This window comes from Lutra lutra, chromosome 7 (assembly GCF_902655055.1).
Source record: "Lutra lutra chromosome 7, mLutLut1.2, whole genome shotgun sequence".
In the NCBI taxonomy this organism is placed as follows: domain Eukaryota; kingdom Metazoa; phylum Chordata; class Mammalia; order Carnivora; family Mustelidae; genus Lutra; species Lutra lutra.
In genome coordinates, this window is record NC_062284.1 from 127,585,979 (window position 1) to 127,606,785 (window position 20,807).

General features: G+C 37.0%; 1 pseudogene; it reads left to right on the forward strand.

The window, feature by feature from the left end:
* The first annotated feature begins 7,164 nt into the window (after positions 1 to 7,164).
* Positions 7,165 to 7,293, forward strand: LOC125105719 (uncharacterized; annotated as a pseudogene).
* The last annotated feature ends 13,514 nt before the right edge of the window (positions 7,294 to 20,807 follow it).

Sequence of the window (20,807 nt, forward strand, 5' to 3'; positions counted from 1 at the left end):
AGGAAACCCAATGAAGAGCAATCTTCTTTACCAGCTGAATTTGGAACCGCTTAAGAGATAAGACAAATAATTCAAAGATAATCCTGGAGATAGAAATGTTAGCTTTATTACTGAATGGGAGGTAATGGCTTAGATGTGTGGCAACAGAGTTTCCTAATATCTAATGCCACATTTGGACTGACATCTTTTGGGAGGGGCTTTCAGAAGGAAGCTGGTGCCTCAGAAGAAGGAAGAATAGAGAGGTTGAGATATGCATGCTGAGGATCTGCTCCCAGACTCACCAATCAGATAAGTTACTTCACCATCCCAGGGAAGGAAAGAATTAGGTAGTAGAAGGAATTTTGCTCTTACCACCTGAGAATGCAAGTTACATAAGGGAAGGTGCATTTCTGCCTTATTCTAAGTTTTTAGCAAAGTATAGGACACACAGAAGACTATTCAATGCCTATTAATTGGATGAATAAATCAATCAATTAATGGGATACTGGCTACTGCCTGAATCAGATTTGCCGGGGATCACAATGAAGTTGAAAATAACATAAAAGACATTGTGCTGGAATTGATTAATCATGTGAGGGGGTTAATAATATTAAAATAGTATTATTTAATAATAAGTAATATAAAACTATTATTATACTATTTATCATAGTAATGATTCCCATTCTATTATGTAAATCAGTATTGACATAGTGTTCATATTATATATTACAAGTATACAATTATGTACTTGAATATATTATTTACTGTAATATTTATACCATTTATATAACACTATTTTCTGATATTATAGTAATAAAAATTCATTATTGTTATTATTATTATCATGGTATTATTTAATATGAAGACTATATGTGACCTGAAAAAGCCCAAGTTCATCTGTGGATTTCTGAGCTGAAATTAAAATCTCCCCAAAACAAACCTCGGGCTGCATTAATTTCTTTTTTCTGATGAGTTAGCTAAGTGCACATATCCCTGTCCATTGTCTTTATTCTTTTCTAATAACATTTGCCTTAAACAAAAGTTCAGAAACAAGTGTAAAGTATGTTTAAAGGGAAAACAGATGTTTAAGTTTAAAAAAAAAAAAAGGAGGCAAGAAAATGATACAGAGACAACCAACTTCATGGAAAACCCAGAAATGCAGTCCATATAAAAAATGTTTAGCATATTTATGAGTGATGAGGAAAATAGGAAAGAAGTAACAATGAGATTTAAGCTTAGAATAATTCAAACTGTCCAGTAACAGCTAACATACACACCGTGTAAATGCACACCAATTAGAGACAAAATAGAACCCTGAAGATTTAAGGTCTATCTTGGTTCAACCGCCAAACTATTATTAAGCATGGAGAAAGATCAGATGTGAGTAGTACAATTTCACTTGGTAGCCAGGGCTTTTCCTGAGACCATCAGGGCATTGAAACCATACAAGGGCTAATTCAATTTATTCAATAACCTAATTAATATCAATTAAATGTAGGCCAGTTAGTTCCATTAATGAGTGTAAACTCCTAATGAAGTCAGGGTCATGAGTTCAATATGGGCCAGGGTCTTGAGCTCTAATTTTATCTGTTGGAGAATATGTGGTACACTCTTAACCCCAGTTAACCTGTCATAAATTTACTTGGTCATGAATAGAATAGAATGGAAATGGCAAGGGTGGGGGAACCAGGAAGTCAGAATTCACTCAAAAAGAAGAATATCCATGGTTTATATAACCCATTACTATGCTAGAAAAACAATTCAAACACCTTAATTGTGAAGAAAAGTCAGTAGCATCATCTTTATTACAAAGATCAAGTTATTATTATTGGTTAAACATAAGTAGGTTACTCAATCTTATACTGCCTGTAAAATCAACCACCAGTGTTTAGCAATATAGAAGTAGTTGGATGCTTTCCTATTCTTAGGTGATTTTCATACACTTTCACCTAGAGACATTTTGGTACTATTCAAATGAACACTGCAGGGTTTGGAAGTGCCTTGAAACATGATTAATGTGTTTGGAAATCGATGACATGGAGATTGTTATGAGAAGGGGATGCTCTTTCTAAAGCTTTGATGGGTGGCCCAGATTTAAATATTATGAATTTCAAACAGGTAATGGATTAAGAATATATATTGACAAGTATTTAAAAAGCTGTAGGAAAACATTAGATCATAGAAATTTTGAGTTTCAGTGAGAATATAATTGACCAATGTTGAGTTCAGGAGACATTCAGTTAATGAATCATTAAATGTGTTCAAAGGAAGTTACAGACAAATAATATTCCTGTTATACATATAAATACATATATAAATGTATACATAGCTACTTAACTGTGTGTGAATTTACTTAGATCTAATTGAGTATCAGTAGATAAGAGCCAACTAAATATCTGTACTTAAAGAATACTATAAGTATTATATTTCCATTTATTCTTTTATCAAAAGAATAGTTGCTTAGGCTAATAATTCCCTGTTTAAAGGCAACTCTAATGACCTCTGAGGTTCTGCCCACCTCAGCAATTTTTATAGAATTATAAGCACTGAATACTTACCATATACAAGGTCCTTGACATTTATTTTAAATTATTTGATTCCTTGCAATAACTCTATGAACTCTGAACTGTTGTCTCTATATTAGAAATGAAAAAATTGAAGCTGGGAGAGAAGAAGTAATGTGCTTAAAGCTTCATGATTAATAGAAAGACTAAATTTTGTCTGATTCCAAAGCTCATCTTTTAATTCTGTAGTGCCTCCTTTTATACCTTTTATCAGAATTGATAGCATATAAAGATATATCCATGGGCTTGGTTTAAAAAAATTCAAAAAGATTTGTGAAATTTAAAACAAAGGAAAAATCATAAAACAAGTTTTGTAGGTGGTAAGGCAGATGAGCTTAAATAAGCAATCAGATGTGACAATAAAGGGCTAAATAGAGATAAAAGTGTGATTTTTACTACTTAAGTGAATATCATTAAGGCTAATAGCCTACTTTCATCTTAGCCAAAATATGAATTCAGTGTGATGAATTATGTATTACTTGAGCTACACCTGATTGTGAAATCCTCTAAAGAATTTACTTGAATCCTGTTTTTCCAGTTAGAGCTTTTACTTGCTTCAGGGAGAATTTGGTAGTAAGGGGAAGTTCACAGAAAAAGAGTAGATAAGAAAGAGATTTCTCCATCCCTCCACACTAGGGAATATTTGGGAATGTATGGACATACTATCATAGAAAGAAAAAGCAACAATAATAACAATAGTTGGCATTTCCTGAATGCTGCATTACTGTTTGAAGGGCTTTGTGTATATTAACTTGCTTAATCTTCACAAAACAAGAGCAAGAATAAACTTGATAAGAAACCCTGCCATTATGGAACTTTTTTTGTGGTAAGGATGAACTTGGCTTAATGAAAAAAAAGCTGAATATATCAATCATATGCATAAACTGTCAATCATTTATTTTCTAGAATCATTATAGAGTTACTTTAAATACCAAACTTTTCTAACACGTTTTAGCTGCAATTGGATTTATAAAACTATGATTTGGATAGAAACTTCCAAAATACCATTTTTAAATGAAAACATATATACCATGTGCTTCTCGCATTTATTTGTCTGTTGACCCCATTAAACCTAAAGATGTCTGACTGAAGCTAAAAGAAATAAGATGGGGCGCCTGGGTGGCTCAGTGGGTTAAGCCGCTGCCTTCGGCTCAGGTCATGATCCCAGGTCCTGGGTTCGGGCCCCACATCGGGCTTTCTGCTCAGCAGGGAGCCTGCTTCCTCCTCTCTCTCTGCCTGCCTCTCTGCCTACTTGTGATTTCTCTCTGTCAAATAAATAAATAAAATCTTTAAAAAAAAAATAAAAGAAATAAGATTAACCAGTAAGAGGATTTATTTCCCTTTTGTTTTTGTTTTTGGAGATATTATTAAAGTCATTTACTAGGTCTACATTAAATGAGTGGCCTTGGGTTCTTCTTCAATACTCATTTTCTCTTCCTTGGCCCACTTTATTTTGCTATGGCCATGGACTATGTTAACACAAAAGTTGCAGAGGATAATACATAGTCTCCTTCTGGTTGCCTGGTCGAGGTCAGAATCATAGAATGCTTAAATTGTAAAGAACACCCTACCTATCATGTAGTAGTCTACTTTTCTTTGGTTTCTATATAGATGATGAAGGGGAAAAAAACTAGAGAGTAGTAAATTGGCATGACTTTTGTTCAGCATTTTTTACTAATTCATTTCTTCTGCATTGATTGAATTGTCCATATATCTTAGTACAGTTTAGTCTTGGCTATTGTCTCAGACTATGCAGGTAAGTAGGTAAGGTAGAGTGTATTTTGGTAGACTGGATTCTTGACTTTATGTAAATATAATTTGTAGTTTGATATCTCTTCAACCTATCTCTTATTAATATTGAAGTTATTCTTTCAGAAAGAATAATTTGACCATCATATTTCATAATCTGAATATAGAGTCTATTAGCTGGCATCTACTTTCACATGTATTCTTGACCTTTGTCCTTTTACCCAATAATTCACTGAGTACAAAGTAGTGAATATATTGGAGATTATATCCTATAAGATTTAATGGCTCAATTATACTCATGTTGCTTATGAGACTCTTTAATGGCATTTTGGCACTGGGTCATCTCACTAAGACAGCAGAGAGGGAAGTGTGTGCCTGACGGACAATTTCTTGCCATGGGGACAACCAGGGAAGTTCCTTTTGATAAATACTTAAGTTTTATCCACCCTATGCAAAGTATAATGCTAGGTCATGTGGGAAACAAAGAGGCAAAGGATGTAGTCTTTAAGGAGTTTCTGTGGTTCTAAGGAGTGTCTGTGGTACTAAGGGGTTTCTGTGGTACTATGAGTCAGGGTGAGGTGTTGGCCTGGGTAAATCAGAAGAGGAACCTAGCAGCAAGTCGAGGTATATGGGAAGGGAGAATGCTGATCTGAGGTAAGGAACCAAGAACTAGTTCCAAGAGAACAATAACAACTCTTGTTTTTACTTCGTGGCAGGCACTATTCAAAGCACTCCACTATGTCAACATAATAATATATATTAATATTTATATTATATATAATAATTTATATTAATTATTTTATAGTAATCCAATGAGTCAGGCATTGCTATTATTCTCATTTTGCAGATGAAGAAAGCTAGACAGAGATGTTAGTCTGGTTGCCTAAGACTTGTAACCTGTAACATGAAGAGAATGGATTTCATATCCTGGCAGTATGGTTCCAGAAGCCAAGTGCTAAATCACTAAGCCACAGTTGTATAAAGACTCTGACTTGAATAGTTGATTGATCCATGATAAACACGATTAATTAACTGGCCCATAGATACAAATGTCTTAAATGAATCTCAGAAAGCCATCTTGCTTCCCTAAATGCCAGTATGGATTGCCATTTTATTTAGTTTTATAAATGCTTTTAAGAGCTCTATTCACCTCATTGTAGGAAAATTTGGGAAACCATGGGTTTTAAAGTAGGGAATCATTATCCTGTTTTATTAATATTTTTAAAGATACCTAAGAACAATTTTTTATACTTTAATTATACATTTTTATATTTTAGTAAAATATATTTAACAAAATATAACTGATATGTTTAATTACATATTTTTAAAATATATTTTTTGATATATCTTATTACAAAGAGAATCAAAAGGACTTTGCTCTTTCATCCTCTAGCCAAAAAGATTACCTAACCAGAACACCATGCTTTTACTTAGACTTTATGGAAAAGATGAAGTTTCTAGTATCTTTGGAAAAGGGTAAATATACACGGTAGTCTTGGAGGAAAACAATACACTGGTTGAAGGGTAGACTGTAAGGTAGGAACTCAACATGTATCAGTATCAGTTTTGTGGCTGCTACTCATTGAGACAATGGTGAGATTACCATCTAACATATACATTCATTCTCTTTCCTAATAGCTTCATGCTTGTGGTGATTAGAAGAGACATAAACTAATCTTTTAACTAGATAACCAATCTTCCAGCACCTTATTTTATATCTTATCCAAGAAATTAGAAAAGGACCATTGTAATAAAATCTATTAATTTCTTCCAAAGATCATAGTCACCTTAGTTAGATATTAGTCCCCAGTGGTATCAAAGACTACTGATTGTTGAGATGTTGCTCTTCTTTGTCTAGGGTACTTATTTGGGAGAACCACCAAGATAAACAATTGCTGTCTGATTCAATCAGAAGTCACTAACTTCTTAAACATGATCGCCTGGTTTATATTCCAAAACAATGAGTCAGTGAAAAGTTTCAAGGATATTAGAAAAAGTCACAGTGGAGTTTCAAATGTTTTTGTCTTTAAATCTATTAGAATTTTCAGTCTACAAATGTGTATCACTCCCTACTTTTAGAGAGCTGAACATGCATAGATCATGGGCAGTTATTCCAACTCAATATATAAAACACATTACTCTCTTGATCATTTAAAAATATCCAAGCCATATAATTTTAGGTATACTTTAATGACAGTGCAACACTTTGGGCAAAATCCAAAGTAGGGATTGCTTAATAGTTACTAATAAATATTTCCCAATGTCTTTGGTCTTTACTGTTAAAATTAGTATCTTAATCTCATATAGGCATGGCAGTACAACATGCCCTCTCCCATCAGAAAACTCCAGATGGAGTAATAAGCCATTGGATTTAAGTCATTGGATAACTTTTCATGAAAATGCTGCCAAAGCACTGACACCATCATCAGATTTAGTCACTAGAATATTTCCAAACAGGCTGATTGTGAATTCACATTGCCCTTTGACAAACAACTTTGCACACTGGCATCTTTTGGAATGCTAGGAGGAGATAAGTTTTGGAAGCTGAGTCTACCTAAGGCTAAAGGATTGGTCATTTGGACTGAACTGGACAATCACTGAAACAATTGACCAAACCATTAAAATGACAAGTAAATAATTACACTAAACCATAATTTTAATTAATGATTATGGTTCAGAGTGGGTTGAGAAATAATTTGGCACAGCGAGGCCAAGTGGTATCAGAGAAACCATGTTGGATGCAACAAAGACGAGTCTGGTTCTGACAAGCCATGTGAATGGGCAAGTCACTTCACTGTTCTGAGTCCCAGTTTTCTTATCTATTAACTGAAATTGTTACCAGATTATTTGTTTAATTAGAAAAGTTCACTGCAGCTTTGCGCAGTGGCAGTATCGTAGCCAATGAGGTTTATCCGAAGCGTGATTATTGCTAATAGAAAAGTTCACTGGAAGAACTTACTGGAATGACTGAAAGTTAGTTATTTGAAGCTGTTTTAAACCATTTTTAACATTAGCTATGGTGGTCAAGCAGATTTCCTAGTTCTTCCCTCAAGTTCCTCCTGCTCTACTTTCTCCCCACACAAATCATAAATAATAGCTACATAGAAAGCTATTTGAAAGAAAAAATCACATTTCGATGATTATTATAGATTCCACTGTATCATATAGTGAAGAATTTTTAATAAATGTCAATTGAATAGAATTATCTTTTATCCAGATTTGAGGATCCAAGGGCAACTTATCTTTCAGAGTCTTAGAATGATCTTGTAGTTCAGCTCCAAATCAAATCTTTTTGGATCCTCTTAAGAGCTTGACTGCTTAATTCACTCAGTTTTCCCACTGAAATAGCCTCTTCCTTACTACTGTGCACAGAGAATCCTTTTGTCCCTCCAAGACTGTCTGGTATCTCCCTCACTAGATAAGTTGGCAACTAGGAAAGTTGTCAAGTTCTGTTTCAGTTCAAAAGCTCATCTCTGTCTAGGGTACTTATATGGAAGCATTACCTGTTCTTTACTACATTTTATCAGAAAGTTTCATCTCATTTAGTGTTAGAAAGTAACCTAGGTCTTTCTTTGTAGAACTCTGAAATGAAACCTTGGTAAGGACGTTTATTTCTCTTTTCAGGAGCTCATAGAGCTGTTGTGGTAATTCAATGGGGTTATATATGTCCATCTCCTAGTACCATCACACAAGAAGGATGTTAAGTAAATGTTACCTCTCTCTCTCTCTCTCTCTTTTTAATTAACCACCAGGAAATACATATAAAAACTAACTTTCATTGAAAAATATGTTCCTTGTCAGAAGTTATCATTCCTGAGTTTTTGGTATATTGTCTCATTATGTATTGAGGAAGCAATTCCAGTTTTCTGAAGGGGTAAATCTGTAACTTTGAATTTCTGAGGTTAATTAGTGTCTTTGACCCCTTTTGATTAATATTAGGAATGTTGAATAGAAAATTTTAGCCAGATTCCAACCTGAAGTTCTTTTTGGAATGCCTTCTTCTCCCTTCATCAACCTGACAGTTGAAATTTAAAAGGCTATTTGTCACTTCCTATTGTGACCACCTATCCATGATGTTAGCCAGCTGTGAGATAGCTGCCACATTTCATCCCTGAAATGACTGTAGCAAAAGACCCCAGTAAGAGGGCCTTTTAACTACATATTGAGTCAGGAACAGAATCCTAATTTGTTGGGTTTGTGTTATTACCCAGGCTTGGCCTACATGTACAAACTAGCTTGGGAATGAAACAGAGATTGAATTTAGTTTATTCCTTTTAAGTGACTAACTGAAATCTTTTTATTAGTTTTCCTTTCCCAATATGACCAGCTTTATTTCCTCTTCAAATTATTGTGTCTAAATAGACAGGACTTTGTGATGAGATCACCAAGTCAACATTCCATTATGAATCTTTTTTGACTGCAAGGAATAGAAGAAGGAAAGGGGAGGTGAGGGAGGATGAAGGTAGGGAATTAAGTGTGAAAACATCCCAGACAAGAGCAAACAATGGTGCCAATGTCAGGATACATTTCCACCTACAGGTATCTAGAACAAAACACTCTCATCATTTGATTGGAGATATTTAGTAAGGTTCACCTAACTTGTGCAAAATAGGTTGTTTTGTGTTCATTCCTATGGTCAGTCTGTCTCTGAGCTTCTTAAAAGGCCTTTCCAGAGACATGGACTTAAAAGCAATTTTTGAAGTTTTTCTTAGAGGAATATCCATATTGGACTCTTCTTTTACTGGCATTAATTTACTGAGGATGGATGGAAATTTCCCTCCTTTTCTTCGTTTGTTTTTCTTTTGAGCCAGTCTTCAACTTAAACTTAATGTTATTATGCAAAGGGAAGGAAAATTTTACTTGAAGAGTAACCAAACAAGATTCAGTTCAAGCTTGTATTTATTTCATTATTTATTTCACATTCCAATTTTCTTTACGTTTTTCACAAATATGCAACTATATAGAGACCTATCCTGATTACAGAGTGACTCCATATTCCAAATAACTGACAGGATGACATATAATGATCACTCAATTTAATAGGCTTTTGCTCACTTAATAGGGCCAGTACATTTTTTTTAGGGTATGAAAATCCTGTGAAGAAGTTGCATTAGCCAATAGGCACAATTAAGGAAAAGTGTTATAGCCAATGGATACATGCAATGAACAGTATCACAAGCATTTTGAATTAATGATACAACCCAGAACTCAGATTCAAAATACCAGCTGTTGAAAGAGAATTTAAGACCAAATGTTTTATACATTTGTGTCATGGAAAACAACCATCTGCTCTACTTTTTTTTTCCTGCAAGTGCAGTCTCTCCAAGTTAAATAAGGCAATGCCTGAGGATTGTTCCATGGATTCCATGACCATGTCTTCTTTGCATCAAAAATCCCACTAGCTGGAAGGAAAAAAAAGATGATAGTTCCACCTAATTGATTCTCTAACAACCAGTTAATTGATGAAAAAACTTAAACTCTGTCAAAGGTTTGGTTTTCAAAAAACACTACATCCAAAATCTTACAAAATTTGAAGTAGCCCTTTGTGAAATTAAGATATGCCAGAAACAGTTTCCCTATTCCTAGGAGGGATTTAGTGTTTCATCAGAGGAGGCTTGTGAAGTATCTGGATTAGTAGGGCATTTTCCAAAGGGCTGCTAAAAGACATCTTCTCATTGACCATGAGCATTGGATCAGGCTTCAAGATGAACAGAGCAATTACCAATTTTTTCAACCTGAATGCTACATTGGTATAGTGAAGTGGGGGGATAGAAGCTACAAAGACTACTCTTCCCTTCACGTTTCTGTTCTAATGCATAGATTAGAACAATAGAGAAATCCTCCTCTCTGAAAAGGTTAATTGGTTTTCTTGGTATAAACTCAACTTTTTACTGGAATTAACTCTTAACATAACTGAAGGAGAGCCACATATATCCACAAAGATGTATATTATAAACAATTAAAGGATGTTGCGGAAGAAGATAGTCAACAACATTTATGCCATATGCTAGCAATGCCATACATTGAGGAGAAGGGAGTTGAGGGAAATTGGAGGGGGAGATGAACCATGAGAGACTATGGACTCTGAAAAACAATCTGAGGGGTTTTGAAGGGGCAGGGGGTTGTGGGAGGTTGGGGGAGCCAGGTGGTGGGTATTATGGAGGGCACATATTGCATGGAGCACTGGGTATGGTGCATAAACAATGAATTCTGTTACACTGAAAAGAAAAAAAAAAGAATGTGAACATACATAGCAAAAGTATAAACACACACATGAAAATGATAAAATAAATTTAGGTAAGTAGTTAGCGCTACCAGTGAGAGAAGAGAATATGATAAAAGACTTAGGAGACATTACTTTTATTTGTGATGTTTTATTTCTTATGCCAAGTGATGACTTAATGGGTTCTATTATTTTTTATACTTTGTACATTTGAAACATCTCAGAATTAAAAAAGAATCTGCCAGGTCAGTGGTTAAGAGCTTGGGACTTTGGGATCACACAGACCTATGTTTAAGTCTCAGTATTCTTATGTAATAGCTGTTTGTTGTTTTATTGTTTTTTGTTTGTTTGTTTGTTTGTTTGTTTGAGAAAGTTACTCAACCAAAGATCAACTTCTTCATCCTTGAAATGGGAATAAAATAGTATCCATTTTATAAGATTATTTTCTGGATTAAATGAATTTATGCATTTACAATATTTAGCAAATTGCCCAACATGATATGCTCAAGACATAGTATGTATATGCTTATACACAAAATGGAGGGCATTTTGTGTACTTGGGTATAATATAACTTTGTCTTTTAAAGCTTACTAGCCATACAAGCATAGGCAAGTCACTTAAACCTTCTGAGAAACTAATTCCTCATCTTATAAAATGCAAAAAATTGGATTACCTATCTTGTCTTTATCACAGGATCTCTAAGAGTATTAAATGCAATAATGTATAAAAACACTTTGAAATACATAAGTCATCATAAAAATAGTGTTTTAGAAAAATTTCAACATTATTTTTTTTTAAAGATTTTATTTATTTATTTGTCAGAGAGAGAGAGAGGGAGAGAGAGCGAGCACAGGCAGACAGAATGGCAGGCAGAGGGAGAAGCAGGTTCCCTGACGAGCAAGGAGCCCGATGTGGGACTCGATCCCAGGACGCCGGGATCTTGACCTGAGCCGAAGGCAGCTGCTTAACAACTGAGCCACCCAGGCATCCCTCAACATTATTTTTTATTTGCCTCCATTCACTTATTCAGCAATTGAGAATATTGAAAATGTTATACTAGACACATTGCTAAATTCTGTGAAAATAGTAATATACTTTAAAAAATATATGTTTCCCACCCTCATGCCCTCTTTGTACAGTTTGGTAAAAGATAGTAATAATAACCAGGTATATTAGTCAGCTTGGACTTCTATAACAAAATACCATAGACTGGATGGTTAAAACAATAGACATCTATTTCTCACAGGTCAGGACTCTGGGAATTCCAAGATCATTGGCAGATTCACTTCCTGGTGAAAGCCCTTCTCCCGGCTTGCAAATCATTTTTTCTGTTGTGTCTTCACGTGGTGTAAAGAAAGAGAGATCTGGTATCTTCCCCCTTTATCTGAGAACTCTAATCCTACCATGGCTGGGGGGGGCACTCTCATGCCCTCATCTTAAGCTAATTACTTCCCGAAGGCCCCACCTCCAGATACCATCACACTTGGGTTAAGTCTTCAATATATGAATTTTGTGGAGATACAAACATTCAGTGCATGAAACCAAGGAAAATGGAGAGAGAGAAAGGAAAAAAAAATATATGTGTCAAGGCTGTGTAATAGGAAGGGGTAAGATGAATAAAGAGGACATCAAGAAGTCTCCATGCTACTGTAAGGAGGTGGGAAGTGGATGTTGTGGTGGTATGTTGAAGCTGTACAAGTGGAAGGCCAATAAAGGAATTTGTAGACCATGTTAAGAATTTTTTTCAGAGAAGTCACTAAGAACTTTAAGCAAGAGCATATGTGGCCAATCTATTTTACAAGGTTATTCTCAAGGCTGTGTAATGATCATATTAGAAATGAGAAAGAAGGGGAGTTAAGAATGGCTTTCTGTAATCCAAGAAGAGATTCTAGTAGTTTGGAATAAGGTGGAGGTGGGGTGATGTTTAAGAAAGCTATACATACTGAGGATTGAACAGTAGGTGGTTGGATTTGGGTTCGGTGGAGGTAAGACAGGAAGAAAAGTTGTCTGCCTCACTGATTGATACTAAAGATCTCAGCCTTTAAATAAAAGACTGAATTTTAAGACTTTGGATGGTCTTTTAAAGTGTAACACCTAATTGAAAGAAATTAATCCACACTTTCAAGATATATTTATTGAACTTCTACTAATGGCAAATACTGGTCATAGGATGGCAAACAATACAGCCAGATTTAATCTCTGCTCTCAGAGTGCTTGCAGACTAATAAGGGAGGACAAAATTGAACAACTAAATAGATAAAATCATCACAAATTATGATGTCTGAATCATTTTCCTGTGGCTGCCATAACAAATTACCACAAACTTGGTGGCTTAAACAATAGGAATTTATTCTCAGACACTTCTGAAGTCCCATTAGTTTCCCTGGGGTGAAATCAAGGTGTCAGCAGGGCTCTACTCTCTTGGGAATTTCTAGGGAAGAATCCATTCTTTGTTTCTTGCAGCTTCTAATGCTGCTGACATTCACTGATGTGGTTTGTGGCCACATCACTCTGATTTTTGCCTCCATACTCACACTGTCTCCTCCTCCTCTGTGGCAAAATCTTCCTCAACCTCCTTCCAATAAGGATATTTGTGATGGCATCCAGGATTCACCTGAAGAACCCCCATCTCACTGATATCACCGATTATCACCGATAATCTCCCCATCTCAAAATCTTTAATCTCATTTGCAAAGTCCCTTTTTGCCACATAAAGTAACACTCACAGGTTCTAGTGGTTAGAACATGGGTATCTTGGTGGGGGAGTATGTTTCTGCCTACCACATACCCTGTGAAGGAAATAAACAGGGAAGTATGATGAAGAATAATGATAATTTATTTTATGGCTAGAAAGTAAGGATGAGAAAAACTGGAATGAGGTACAAGAAAGAAATAAACTGAGATCGTTTAGGGCCTTGCAGGTGTCCAGATTTTATTCTAAATGCATTGGGAATTCATCCAAGGAATTGAATTAGAAAGGCAATGTGATTTGATTTACATATTTAGAAAGATAATTTTAGCTGCTGTAAAGAAAATTGGTAGAAGATGGATGACAATGGAAGCAGGGCAACATGCCAAGAGGCAAAAGAGAATGATGTTTGGAACAGGGTGGTTCAGTGGAGATAGAGCTTCATGGACAGAGCTGAGATTCATGTTAGAGATAAAATAATCAGGATTGAGATGGACTAGATGTGGAGGGTGAGAGGGACAAAGAGGAAAAAGGGATGGCACTTAGATTTCTTACTTTAGCAATTAAATAGCTAATGATGTTATTTTCTGACATGGGGAAGTGAGATGCAGAAGGAAATAGGAGTTGTGCCTTGGGAATATTAGTTCTCAGATGACCACGAGGCTGCGAAGCTATATAAGCAGTTGGGTGAAGAGGTCTGGAGCTCAGAGAAGAGGTGTGGGCTGAAAATGTAGAATAAGGAATGTTTAGCACAGAGATAATAATTAAAGCAATCAGAATGGATGAAATCACTCAGAAGCTGCTGTTTGAAGAAAAATGAAGGGAATCCAAGGCAAAACCCCAGGGAATACTGGTGCTTAAGTTTAGGTAATGGAGGAAAAGTGAGCAAAAGAGAGTTAGAATGAGGGAGGGAGAAACACCCAGAAGAGGATATTGTCACAGAAGTCAAGAAAGGAAATAGTTTCATCGAGGAGAGAAGACAGAATATGTTCTTCGTATCTGGCAATGTGGAGGTCACCGCTGATTTTCACAAAAGTGGTTTCAGTGGAGTGATCGGGGTGAAGCCAGGTTGCACTGATGAATTACTGGGGAAAGCTAAAAGGTGAGTGTAAATGAGGGAATAGTGATAGCACCAATTTTCTGGAGTTTTCTCTTGTGAAGGCGAGCAGAAAGTAGAGATACAACCAGACATGTTTTAATTTTGAAGAGAGATCCTATTAGGGTATGTTTGTGTATTTTCTGAGTAGGGGTAAGGCAATAGAGAGGAAGAAATTTGGTGATACTGTGAAAAAAAATTAAATTGGTCCCATGGTGACTGCGTGTATTTGAGAAAATTTCCAGCAGCCCCATCAGCTTTTCTCCTCTTTGATTTCACCTTTTTGCTAGCGCCTTCCTGGTAAAGAAAGAAATTTCTTTTAGTGACCAAACTCCATGTCTGTCTGAGAGGCTCTATCATACTTGTTGGCTTTCTTTGCAGAGCCACTTTCCCTTATTACTTTGTTCTTTCTACTTGAAAAGTCCTGGACTTTTTTTTATGAATTAAGATAAATTTTCTTAAAATTTTCGTTTCATTTCTGCATCTTGCCAGCCATTATTTAGCCAAGGTGGGATGGAGAGGGTACTATGAGTCATTGATATCCTTAAATACACTCTAGAATGGGACTGGTTCAAGACACACACCCCATCCCCATTACCCTTTCCCTCTCCTGCATAGGTAAATCCCAACATTATATCACTCCAGGCTTCATTCAATCTGGAACTGGATTATTTTCCCCAGGTGAGTGCAAAAGCAGAGGCAGAGGCTTGGCGGGAGAATCTTTAGAGCACTGAAATGTCCAGCCTCCAGCCCTCTTGAGTCTCATGCCTCATGATGGAGGTGTCAGCATTTGAGTATCAGCCTATCACTTATTTCTTACAGATACCCTGATCACCAACTTCCTTGTTTTCTTAGAAAAGGTGAAACAAAAAAGCTGCCTAAAGTACATGAGGTATGGGGCACCTGGGTGGCTCAGTGGGTTAAAGCCTCTGCCTTCGGCTCAGGTCATGATCCCAGGGTCCTGGGATCGAGCCCCGCATCAGGCTCTCTGTTCAGCAGGGAGCCTGCTTCCTCCTCTCTCTCTCTGCCTGCCTCTCTGCCTACTTGTAATCTCTGTCAAATAAAATAAATAAAATCTTTAAAAAAAAATAAAGTACATGAGGTAGCTTTTATTAGTAGGAGACATTGAGGAAAACCTGGATGTTGTGGCTATACTCCTTGAAAAAAAACGGGATTCGTACTTTCAGTCAAATGTAGTGCCGCTGAGAAGTGAGAATCTGTTAAAGACAGAAGGTGAGCAGAGAAGGAGGAGGGCTCTTTACTCTGCCCACTCTGTCCTAAGATTTGAATTCGAATAGCCCTCTAATTTGTAAGCACCAACCCTTATGCTCCTAGTTTACTTTGAAAGTTCCTCTTTGCCAGGGAAGTTTTTACCAAAATTCTATGCCATGTTCCCAAAAATCTCACCTGGAAAAAACATGACTTGGATCTGAAAGTTAAAATGTAGTAGGTCAAAAGTCAGCTGTTGCAGCCACAGGGCAAAGATCAGGCTTGATAATGATGTACATGAAACTGTGACATGGCAGTGCCCCAAAGGAGCCTGATTAAGAATCGCAGTTAAGAGCCAGCTGTCCCATGGGGACAAATTCTGACCTGTATGCACACTGAGGCAGTTTGAAGACACTTCTAATCTCAAATGAGTTTAGCAACTCAGCCATCCCTAGTGATTTAAAAAAAAAAAAAAAAAAAAAAAAAAAGATAACCCCAAGGAGAGTACTAATGCCGAACTTAGCTACTTTCTCCCATAACCTGGCCACAAGAGAATCATTTATATTTCAGATATTTGTATTGAAAGTATAATTTTGGCTTAGGAAAACTAAGTCATGATCACAGGGGAAGTTTTTTGTTTTGTTTTGTTTTTTTATAACCTGCTCTTACAATGCTTAACTCTCTTATCACAATAGTACACAGTGAGACTAGTCTAGAATATTCCGTGTTATTCTAAAATATGCTTTGATTTGGTTGTTGTTTTCTTCTGGGGTGACAAGAGAAGGCGAGTAATGTTAAGAACCATAATAAGGTTCTGGGAGATTGGGGCATAGAGAAAGGAGTGGCTTTCCCCAGTTGAAGAGTGGTCTGAAATGCAGTGCTTGCATCCTGATTCTGAAGTGAGGACTATAAACTCTGATTGTAACTAGAGATATAATATGACTTTTCAACAACTAGTTGGTGAAGCTAAAAGCCCATAGCCTTTCCATAATACTTTAAAGGAGATTTTAGATCCACAAGATAATACTAATCTTTACATGTAGCTATAAAGCAACCTCTCATTTATTTAAAACCTTTAATTCAGGTTGCATATTCCCCAAGCTCTCTAGTATGCCCCTCCTTATATTGCTTTTCAGAGCTTGGTTAGCATCTCCTTGGGAAGAAGACCAGATGAGCAGAGCAAGGGAAGTGACATGGCAGGAGAAAGGACATCCTAACCAGGAACATTGCCCCTAAATGCTCTACTTCAGTGGTTGGTTGGTTTGTTGTTGGCTTCTCTTTTGTTCCCAGAGAAAACCCTTCAGAACCTCATAGATCTGAATTTTGACTGTGGTTTCACATAGAAAGTGACCTGTCAAAAGCCAGTGGAGTAAATGCAAGTGAGACGGAGCAGATGCTGGAAACTGCCAGGAGAGCAGAGGCTGTACTTCATTACATGACCAGATTCTGACAAGGGAAAGTTAGAAGGCCAAGAATCTGAGCTGCCATGGTGACTTGGCCGCTAGACCTTAGGCCATGAGGCAGGACACCAGAGTTCAAGGCAGACTGCATTTCACTGAAGCTCCAGGCCAATTGAGTCATACTGAAATCTGAGATGGAAAAGACAAAACCAGGTCAGCTGCTCATTTATCAGGGGCCAGAGAAAGGCTACAGTTTACTCCCTGAGATTTCCTTTCCAGCCTTACTTCAGGCCAGATGGCATCTAGAGGGCCCAAAAAGAGTTTTAGTAATCCTTGGAATGGGATAGTCCTAGCCCACCAGTTTGAAAGCATTACTTAACATTCAGGAGCCAATTTCCTGGGTCAGTTGTACCTCCTCACTTCTATGTCTTTAAATCATGGCCAATGCCTGATTCTTCCTCCTAGGTGTTTGTGTCTTCCAAATATTTACTTTTCTTTATTTTCAGACACTCTCATGACTATGAGCTAATAATGAGTGAACAAATGTTTTCTGAAATACAAATTGCTGTGTTAGATACTGAGCAGGAAACATAGAAATTAGGGGACAGAAGATCTCTCCACAGTAGCCTTTTCAGTGTGTTCTGATTGGTATAGTCACTGTTGCCCCCTAACCATTACAACATAAGGTAGTTGAGAGTAAGTACCAAAAAAGAGGATAGGGTGGTAATAGTTATAGGAGTTCCGCTTACTGGACTGATTAGAGTAAGTCAATGTTGACTTACTGAGATGCAATAAGGCTTTCTTTTATCCATAGAACTGACCATTTTTCAAGTGAGTATACAAATGCAGGATGACTTTCATTCTTCCCCCTTCTTATGATAGCATAAGAACTGGAAGAAGAAAATCATCAATTCAATGATTATTTTGGTTAACACAAATCCTAAGAACTAACTCATTTCGTGGGAGTGGGAGTTACAGAGAGAGTGGTCTGGACGACTGAATAAACTGAACTGACAAAACCTAACAGATCTTTGGCATATGAATTATGCTTTGCCTTATAACCATTATTGAAACCGTCTTATTTGTTAGGTTTGAAGGTCTTTGTTTCCTGGAGATGTTTCTTGTCCATCTTAATGTATCACATTGCCTCTAGTACAATGTGGGGAACAATCTGCCAATATGGGAAAAAAGGTCTCTGGCCTCTCCCTTCTGGGCATACACTCTTCCCCTTCCTGAAAACTCCTACCAACACCACTGCTTACTTACTTCTGAAATTTTATTGAATAACTCATACTCATTTTTCAGTCTCAGGTTAGACATCACCTCCTCTGGAAGCCTCATCTGATCTTCCCTCCTAATGTTTTGGCTGGGTGTTCCTCTACTGGGCTCCCACAACAACCCCTGATCTTCCTTGTCAAGACACATTTACATCACTGAGTTGCCTGTCTTCCCCTCCTGATGCATCATAAACTTGAGGACATGCCCAAGACAATGCCTGTTCCAGAATGGAAACTCGATAAATATTCACTGTTTTAATGAATAAAGCCTGAAAGATTGAATGAAAAAAGGTGTATCATGGATGCAACTGTTTTGTCTGTGCTTTGGGATCCTTCCCCACCCCTAAATTTGCCTTCTTCTTTTGGCAATGGGGTATCTCTCCTCTGCATCAATGCAGGAGGTTTCATTTGAGTGACTTGCAAGGAAGAGGCAAGATCATCAGAGTGTTTATTGGACCATCCTCTCCCACAGCTCTGGCTGGTACTTCACAGAAGTGGAAGAATGGGCAGGTTACAACTCACCACGGTCTTCCCACTGTGACTTTCTTTCATTTCAAGCCAATTGACAAATGTATATTGACTTTTCTCAGTGCATGTTCACTGCTGCACTCAGTGAAAAAAAATCTTTACAACCAAACCCTGATTGGATTTCTTCTGTTTCCCCGACGTACACGTGAGGGAGTTGAGTTATATAATGTGCAGGAGGTCAGGCCAGGCTGACACACATTGTTTTTGAACTAGAAGCCTCTGGGTTTACAGGCTGTGGCAGGCTCCTGTTTCCTAGGTTCCCTTAAAGGTCTTGGTTCATTATCTCCTGTCAATAAGGAATGAATGGGGTAACATGTCTTCAAAGTTTGGGTTCCCATTGCTTTTGTTGGAAAATAAACACCAGCTCTTTATAGCTTCTGATTTATTAACCAAGCCAGCTTGTTGAGTGACTTAGAAAAATTTTAGAAACAACTGCTGCATTAACAATGGTCAGAAACAGGAGAAAGTGGAATTACTCACAATGTCAACCTTGATTTCCTTTTGCTTTTTCTCTACCACCATCTCTTTGCTCATCTCCCAACATTCTCGGCTGTCTCTCAAGGACTCTCAGGATATTAGACCGCTCTTCTCCCTGAAATATCTTGAATTTAATCTTCCCTTCTGCAAGCTTTACACTTCATCAGGCTAGGCACCTTGCCTCTCAGAACTCCTCATTCATTGTCTCTCTAAGATTTCTGAAATTCCTCTAACCAGGACAAAGCCTTCCTTTAAAAATGAGCAGTAAGACTTATAATGAAAATACACAGGGATGGGAAGCCAATTGGTTCAATTGGATATATATAAAATTTGTCCTTGAGGGTAGATTTTCATAGTAGACAAGGAATCTAGAAGTAGGTACTGGATATTCTCTCCAGCAGAGAAGAAAGGAATAAAACTAGAGCCTGGAGGAACCCAGAGGAGTTTTTATCCTCAAGGTTTACCTGCAGAGAGCTTTCTCAAAATAGTGTTCACCCCTGCTTCCCTCTGTTTTCAAAACATCGTTGTGACTATGGAGGTAATGGGACTATTATATTCCTTTTGCAGGAACATGTGAATATTATGGGAGCACTAGCACAAGTGGCCAATCAGCAGTCATACCCTCCACTATTGAAAGTCTTCCCACTTTTGGATTATAGAACAGAGGATCCAAAAGGCAGAAACCACCCTTGCTCTATATTTATTTTTTTTTCCTTTTTTTTCTTTATTTATTTGTGACTCATAGTAAGTGTTTTTGGTAGTATTTTTTAGCTGGCTGAATAGGGCTTCTCCACGGCAATGGGTTTCTATTCATCTCTGTCTCCCAGAACCCAGCACTGTGCCTGGTGTTTATTATGTACTTAGTCAATATTTGCTAATTTTATGTTTATATTTATTTTCTTTCAAATTCTTTGTATTTGATTTAAATGGGTCCTCTCAACTTTTCATATTGGATTTGTAAAATGTATGGGTGTTTCTTGAAATCTTTGTGAAGTATTTTGCCTCTTTATTTGGAATAGGTCTGTTATTTGTGAGGAATTCCCTTCTCCTCAAGAAAATTGATTAAATTATATATGTGAAAAAATCCAAATATCTCCAGAGATAAATGACATCTTTAAGTTATTATCAACTTATTATTTTATAAAGAATAACAGAATATTTTGCTTCACTAAATTTAGTGTGACTACATGTCTTAGTTCACCAAAGATGGTCCCATCTATGCCCGTTGTTTTGAAGTAAATAAATAGATCTTCCTTTCACTCTCAGCAGTGTCCAAGTTGGACACTTGTCGAGAGTTTAGCTCAGCTACTCCATAACATTGCTGGCTTGGCATCCATTTTGTTTGGCTAGGTAGACCGCAGAGTTCTAAGCCTGCATGAGTTCCTGATAGGACTTCTCTGGCAGATCTTGAGGTCAAGAGTCTCCCTTGCCTCCAAGCACCTCTATGCTTTTTCCATCCTCTAGATATGACCAACTTGGAGCTGACCAAAACCCTGCTCTTTGGGTTTGAATTGACAAGTCTGGTTCTAGTCTGGGGACCTCAAAGCATCCCACCCACAGACCATATTAAAGGCATTTGTTCCAGGTCCTGTCTCTCTGTCCATCTGCACTTTGC